This window comes from Eumetopias jubatus, unplaced genomic scaffold, assembly GCF_037043125.1.
Source record: "Eumetopias jubatus isolate StellerSeaLion01/CBP00866 unplaced genomic scaffold, mEumJub1_p1.0 scaffold_3, whole genome shotgun sequence".
In the NCBI taxonomy this organism is placed as follows: Eukaryota; Metazoa; Chordata; class Mammalia; order Carnivora; family Otariidae; genus Eumetopias; species Eumetopias jubatus.
The window spans coordinates 35732754-35741092 of record NW_028274809.1 but is presented as its reverse complement, the minus strand read 5'-3'; the positions used below and the strand labels follow the sequence as shown (position 1 = coordinate 35741092).

The 8339-nt window shown below is 40.0% G+C and overlaps 1 non-coding gene across 1 annotated transcript; it reads left to right on the top strand.

The window, feature by feature from the left end:
* Window positions 1-346: 346 nt before the first annotated feature.
* On the top strand, window positions 347-458 carry LOC114226120 (U6 spliceosomal RNA). Its single transcript, XR_003612682.1, has one exon. It is a non-coding gene; the product is annotated as a U6 spliceosomal RNA (small nuclear RNA).
* The last annotated feature ends 7881 nt before the right edge of the window (window positions 459-8339 follow it).

The following is an 8339-nucleotide window of genomic DNA, read 5'->3' as shown; positions in this document are numbered from 1 at the left end:
AGCAATATGAGTAATTAAAATAATTATGATGAATAAAAGAAGCCAGGCCCCAAAAGAGAGTACATGATACTTTTCATTTATATAAAATTATAGAAAATGGGAACTAGTATTGCCTAGTTGGCTATACAATAATTGGATCAGTGGTTGACTGGCAGTGGGGGGTTGGAGGGTAGGGAGACACGAGGGATGAACCACAAAGGGGCACAAGAAGGAACTTTTGGGGATATGGCTATATTCCCCATCTTGACTGTAGTGAACATTCAATAGGTGAACACATGTCAAAACATCAACTTGTACAATTCTTATGTGTTTAATTCTTTGTATGTCAATTATATTTCAGTAAAATGCTAAATAAATAAATATTTAGCCCATACACTAAAATTGGAATGATACAGAGAAGACCAGCATGACCCCTGCACAATGATGACACACAAATTCATGAAGATTTCCATATTAATAAATACATACATAAGGGATATTTAAATGTGTTTGTTGAAAATATCCAGCCATGTTGTCATTTGACAATACTTGCTGAAAGCTTCCATGCACTCCATAAGGAAAAGTATGAGATGTAACCCCTATACTCCAAAGGCTTTCAAAGTTGTTGGCAAGTTCTCACTTTGACTTGTGGGGTCGGAGCTGTTTGTGGGAAATATGGTATAGATATAGGATCTAGAAATCTAGGGCCAAGGACAAGGTATGAACTGAAGGCATAGATACTGGAGTTGGGATACAAAGAGCAAATGAAATACCTTAGGTGGGAGAGGAGTCTAGAAATAGATTATAAATGGAGGAGTGTAAAGACTGAGGACAGAACACTGGGGGCACCAAACATCAGATGTGCCAGTGTGCGACGGAAAGGGGTGATGGAGCCGGGATGAGAACTCAGAGTGACGGCACAGAGGAGCTGAGCCTTCTCAAATGGAACGCGGGGTCCGAGGTCTCAAGGAGGCTGTGGATAATTCAGCATGTCAGCTGAATTTGGCAAGTAGGAGGTCTCTTGGTGACAACATTGTGGGTGTTATCATGGAGAGGAAGCCAGACACCAGTGCACTAATATTCTTGCATTGTGCATTGTAAAGGAGGCAGAAAAGAAGCAGTTTGGGACTTTGGGATCATCCTTTCTCAGAAAGGACACTTCCATACTCTAGAGCACTGAAAAGATGACATCTGAGTCTAGTTTTTACTGCTTTGCTCTTTCATTTCCCCTGGTAAACACAATCATATTCTCCTAATTTTGATCAGAATTCATGGCAGGCACTTCATTATTCTTTTTCTCCTTCACTCAAGCCCTTCATTCGAATGCCTTATTTCTTTCTAGTTCCATCTTTCTCTTTCAAGCTGCATCTCCACTCTCCCCTCTCCTCACCATCTTCAGGCATCTTGAAATCTGGTCCTGAGCTGCGAGTGGGTGGGGATTGTGGTGTCATATCAAATTGTAGTGTCAGATTGTAGCCTAGAGAGTTTCATCAGCCGACTGTGGGAAGCCAAATGTAGGTTGATCATCCAGATGAGAACTACAGTCTCATGAAATCTTCATAGGCCTTGAAATCTTCTGTCTCTGAAATCTTCACTACCAATGCAGTTCACTCATTAGAATAATGACCTACCTGGACCTCTACCCCAAGACGGCCCTGCTCTGTTCACAGCCACCAAGCTCTTGACTGCTATCTCTAGACCATCTGCTATCCTGCTTGTGGCTTATTGGCAAAAGGCAATGTTGGGTGGGAGACTTTAGAATTTGGATTGAAGTAGCTTTTTCAGAGAAGTAGGCTTTGAGTAGTGTTGCTACTTTGGCTCTTTTTAAATTATTATTATTAACATATAATGTATTATTTGTCTCAGGGGTACAGGTCTGTGGTTCATGAGTCTTACACAATTCACAGCGCTCACCATGGCACATCCCCTCCCCAGTGTCCATCACCTGCTACTTTGGCTCTTCTCTTATGTCCTAGTCCTAGTAACTATGCGTCTTCCTTCTTCTCCAGCTTGTACCAGAATTCTTAAAACAAAATCCCCAACTCTGCTTCCTTCCTATTCCTTAGCACTTTTCTTGTTGGCTGGCTGTATCAGACAAGAATTTCAGTTGGTACCAAACTAGTGAATAACAGTGGCTTAAACAAGATAAAAGTTTATTTTTCTCTCATGTAAAAAACATCCAGAGGTAGGCAGGCCAGGAATGCTATGATGGTTTTCAGTGGTCAGGAACCAAGATTCTGTCTTTCTTTCTAGAACAACATCCTTAGCACTGTTTCTATTTATAAGGTTTCCTTGGGGCCAAATTGTCTGTTGAAGTGCCAACCATCATCGTTGTCTTTCAGGGAAATAACAGGAGAAAGGGTTAAGCGCAGGGCGGGGGGGGGGGGATGGAAGGCACATAGCAGCTCTCTGTACAGAATTTTCCAGAAAGTTCTACCTAGCAACTGCTGCTTATATTTCATTGGCTAGACATTAGTTACACGGCTAAACCTTGCTATGCAAACCAAATAAAACAAATGTTCTAAGAGGGAAAGAATGGATTTTAGATACACAATCAGAAGTCTCTGACATAATTGCTCAGCTTAGGAACTTTTGCCATTCATATTATATCCCCCTCTTTCCCTGGTCCAGTGTCCTATCCTATCTCCCTGATCCTAATATCTGCTGATGGACTTCTATAAATCTGACTGCCTGATGATTACCCACCTGGGTCTCCAAATTTTGTCTGTTTCTAGCGTTTCTGTTGCTATATATATAATTGTTTAAATTACTTGATTAGTCTTATTTGGCCTTCCATGCTGTTGACACCAGGCTTGGACTTCTTGTCTATGAATTCCTGGCGAGCAGTATTTTCCAGTATTGCCAAGGATGCTTGAAGTTCCCTCAGGGAAAGGAAGATGAACATATTGCACAAGAGCAAATGTGGAAAGGGTTATGACAATCATCTTGTTGGACAGGAACACACATCTGGTCTGAGGCAAGCAGATCCTTACCCTCCGTGAACTACAGATCTCCCTCTTCTCCTCCTTGTCTAATCAGTCCTCATGTCTGGGATATGCCCTGCACCCAAGGCCTTCATTCTCAGTTTGGTAATTAGATTGCGATTTTCCAAAATTTCTCCTCATTGTGGCCTCCTTGACTCAGAATTATTTCTGGCTGTAATTTCTTCAGTCTTAGACTTCATCTTAGAAGTTACATTTTCTTGACTTTCCCCTTCACCTGAGCTGTCAGACACCCATTCTCCATAATAGCATCTCCAGGCCCTACCCTGAGAATGGTGATAAACAAATTTGTTGGAACAGGTTCATACTGGCTTGAGAGAGCCAATTGTTAAATTTGAAATATATTAAAAATAAAGTAAATATAAATATATGACACTGTTGAACTGTTGAGAGCTTGAAACTGGCTGTGGTAGGAGTATTTACAACATGGAAATTGGCAAAAGCTACCCGCTAGGGCCCTTCTCTTCCCTAAAACGTGATTTACTAGTGCTCGTTTCTCCCCATAATTGCCCCCTATGCATGAACACACACACACACACACACACACACACACACACACACACACACAGTGGACAGTTCTAACTCCACATCCTCATCTCTTCAGTCTACCTTAGCTTCCAGTGGCAGATAACTTTTTAATACATCCCTACATCCAGACATTCAACATTTTGACTCCTACCTTAAAACAAATACTTTTGACATTCAATAATCAAATATATATTTTGGACCCTAAATAGACTTATCCAAAACTCCCAACAACACTATTTGAGAACTGCTAATGTAGCACATCTATCTGCAGAACACATACAGCCATCTGCAGGAATCATTTGTGGGGGAAAACCTACACACTTAAGATGGCATTTCAGGACACTATATCTTACTTAAAGGGTCTATCCAACAAGAAGATCTAACAATTGTAAATATCTATGCCCCGAACATGGGAGCAGCCAATTATATAAGGCAATTAATAACAAAAGCGAAGAAACACATTGACAACAATACAATAATAGTGGGGGACTTTAACACCCCCCCGACTGAAATGGACAGATCATCTAAGCAAAAGATCAACAAGGAAATAAAGACTTTAAATGACACACTGGACCAAATGGACTTCACAGACATATTCAGAACATTCCATCCCAAAGCAACGGAATACACATTCTTCTCTAGTACCCATGGAACATTCTCCAGAATTGATCACATCCTAGGTCACAAATCAGGTCTCAACCAGTACCAAAAGATTGGGATTATTCCCTGCATATTTTCAGACCACAATGCTTTGAAACTAGAACTCAATCACAAGAGGAAAGTCAGAAAGAACTCAAATACATGGAGGCTAAAGAGCATCCTACTAAAGAATGAATGGGTCAACAAGGAAATTAAAGAAGAATTAAAAAAATTCATGGAAACCAATGAAAATGAAAACACAACTGTTAAAAATCTTTGGGATACAGCAAAGGCAGTCCTGAGAGGAAAGTATATAGCAATACAAGCCTTTCTCAAGAAATAAGAAAGGTCTCAAATACACAACCTAACCCTACACCTAAAGGAGCTGGAGAAAGAACAGCAAATAAAGCCTAAACCCAGCAGGAGAAGAGAAATAATAAAGATCAGAGCAGAAATCAATGAACTAGAAACCAAAAGAACAGTAGAACAGATCAACAAAACTAGGAGCTGGTTCTTTGCAAGAATTAACAAGATTGATAAACCCCTGGCCAGACTTATCAAAAAGAAAAGAGAAACGACCCAAATCAACAAAATCATGAATGAAAGAGGAGAGATCACAACCAACACCAAAGAAATACAAACAATTATAAGAACATATTATGAGCAACTCTATGCCAGCAAATTAGATAACCTGGAAGAAATGGGTGCATTCCTAGAGATATATCAACTATCAAAATTGAACCAGGAAGAAATAGAAAACCTGAACAGACCTATAGCCACTAAGGAAATTGAAGCAGTCATCAAAAATCTCCCAACAAACAAAAGCCCAGGGCCAGATGGCTTCCCAGGGGAATTCTACCACACATTTCAAGAAGAATTAATACCTATTCTCCTGAAACTGTTCCAAAAAATAGAAATGGAAGGAAAACTTCCAAACTCATTTTATGAGGCCAGCATTACCTTGATCCCAAAACCAGACAAAGACCCCATCAAAAAGGAGAATTACAGACCAATATCCTTGATGAACATGGATGCAAAAATTCTCACCAAAATACTAGCCAATAGGATCCAACAGTACATTAAAAGGATTATTCACCACGACCAAGTGGGATTTATCCCTGGGCTGCAAGGTTGGTTCAACATCCGCAAATCAATCAACGTGATACAATACATTAACAAAAGAAAGAACAAGAATCATATGATCCTCTCAATAGATGCAGAAAAAGCATTTGACAAAGTACAGCATCCTTTCTTGATCAAAACTCTTCAGAGTATAGGGATAGAGGGTACATACCTCAATATCATAAAAGCCATCTATGAAAAACCTACAGCGAATATCATTCTCAATGGGGAAAGGCTGAGAGCTTTTCCCCTAAGGTCAGGAACGCGGCAGGGATGTCCACTCTGACCACTGCTATTCAACATAGTATTAAAAGTCCTAGCCACAGCAATCAGACAACAAAAAGAAATCAAAGGCATCCAAATCGGCAAAGAGGAAGTCAAACTCTCACTCTTTGCAGATGATATGATACTGTATGTGGAAAACCCAAAAGACTCCACCCCAAAACTGCTAGAACTCATACAGGAATTCAGTAAAGTAGCAGGATATAAAATCAATGCACAGAAATCAGTGGCATTCCTATACACCAACAACAAGACAGAAGAGAGAGAAATTAAGGCGTCGATCCCATTTACAATTGCACCCAAAACCATAAGATACCGAGGAATAAATTTAACGAAAGAGGCAAAGGATCTGTACTCAGAAAACTATAAAATACTCATGAAAGAAATTGAAGAAGACACAAAGAAATGGAAAAACGTTCCATGCTCATGGATTAGAAGAACAAACATTGTGAAGATGTCAATGCTACCTAGAGCAATCTACACATTCAATGCAATCCCCATCAAAATACCATCCACTTTTTTCAAAGAAATGGAACAAATAATCCTAAAATTTGTATGGAACCAGAAGAGACCCCGAATAGCCAGAGGAATCTTGAAAAAGAAAAGCAAAGCTGGCGGCATCACAATTCCGGACTTCCAGCTCTGTTACAAAGCTGTCATCATCAAGACAGTATGGTACTGGCACAAAAACAGACACATAGATCAATGGAACAGAATCGAGATCCCAGAAATGGACCCTCAACTCTATGGTCAACTTATCTTTGACAAAGCAGGAAAGAATGTCCAATGGCAAAAAGACAGTCTCTTCAACAAATGGTGTTGGGCAAATTGGACAGCCCCATGCAGAAGAAAGAAACTGTACCATTTCCTTACACCACACACAAAAATAGACTCCAAATGGTTGAAAGACCTAAACGTGAGACAGGAGTCCATCAAAATCCTAAAGGAGAACACAGGCAGCAACCTCTTCGACCTCAGCCGCAGCAACTTCTTCCTAGAAACATCACCAAAGGCATGGGAAGCAAGGGCAAAAATGAACTCTTGGGATTTCATCAAGATAAAAGGCTTTTGCACAGCAAAAGAAACAGTCCACAAAACCAAAAGACAACCGACAGAATGGGAGAAAATATTTGCAAATGACATATCAGATAAAGGGCTAGTATCCAAAATCTATAAAGAACTTATCAAACTCAACACCCAAAGAACAAATAATCCCATCAAGAAATGGGCAGAAGACATGAACAGACATTTTTCCAAAGAAGACATCCAAATGGCCAACAGACACATGAAAAAGTGTTCAACATCACTCGGCATCAGGGAAATCCAAATCAAAACCTCAATGAGATACCACCTCACACCAGTCAGAATGGCTAAAATTAACAAGTCAGGAAATGACAGGTGTTGGCGGGGATGTGGAGAAAGGGGAACCCTCCTACGCTGTTGGTGGGAATGCAAGCTGGTGCAACCCCTCTGGAAAACAGTACGGAGGTTCCTCAAACAGTTGAAAATAGAGTTACCATACGATCCAGCAATTGCACTCCTGGGTATTTACCACAAAGATACAAATGTAGGGATCTGAAGGGGTACGTGCACCCCAATGTTTACAGCAGCAATGTCCACAATAGCCAAACTGTGGAAAGAGCCAAGATGTCCATCGACAGATGAATGGATAAAGAAGATGTGGTATATATACACAATGGAATATTATGCAGCCATCAAAAGGAATGAGATCTTGCCATTTGCAACGACATGGATGGAACTGGAGGGTGTTATGCTGAGTGAAATAAGTCAATCAGAGAAAGACATGTATTATATGACCTCACTGATATGAGGAATTCTTAATCTCAGGAAACAAACTGAGTGTTGCTGGAGTGGTGGGGGGTGGGAGGGATGGGGTGGCTTGGTGATAGACATTGGGGAGGGTATGTGCTATGGTGAGTGCTGTGAATTGTGCAAGACTGTTGAATCACAGATCTGTTCTTCTGAAACAAATAATGCAACATATGTTAAGAAAAAAGAAAAAGAAGAAGATAGCAGGAGGAGAAGAATGAAGGGGAGTAAGTTAGAGGGGGAGACGAACCATGAGAGACGATGGACTCTGAAAAACAAACTGAGGGTTCTAGAGGGGAGGAGGGTAGGGGGATGGGTTAGCCTGGTGATGGGTATTAAAGAGGGCACATTCTGCATGGAGCACTGGGTGTTATGCACAAACAATGAATCATGGAACACTACATCAAAAACTAATGATGTAATATATGGTGATGAACATAACAATAAAAAAGATGGCGTTTCAGTAGAGGGATTCGTGTATCAGCCTCAGAGATGTGTCACCACAGAATATTAACTTCTGTAAACTTAATATTTGGAGGAAGAGAGCCAATTAATTATTATAGGTATTTCAGAAAGCCTTGTACAAACTGTGCAATGAAAAAGCTTCATGAGCCAACCAAAATTATTGAGTTGCTTTGCCTTTGACAAGAATTCTATCAGTTCGGATAATGCTGTTACCTCATCATGATCAGGAACTCTGTGACATGTATCTTTGATTAATAACAATAAAAAATGAATTATTGCTTATCATTACAGTATTTTAGTAAATAAAACCATTTAAAACATGGAAGGAAAAATAATAGAAGGATGATGGAAGGTAGGGACCATTCGACTACGAATTTTTTTAAAGATTTTTATTTTTTTAAAGAATTTATTTATTTATTTGAGAGAGAGAGAATGAGAGATAGAGAACACGAGAGGGAAGAGGGTCAGAGGGAGAAGCAGACTCCCTGCTGA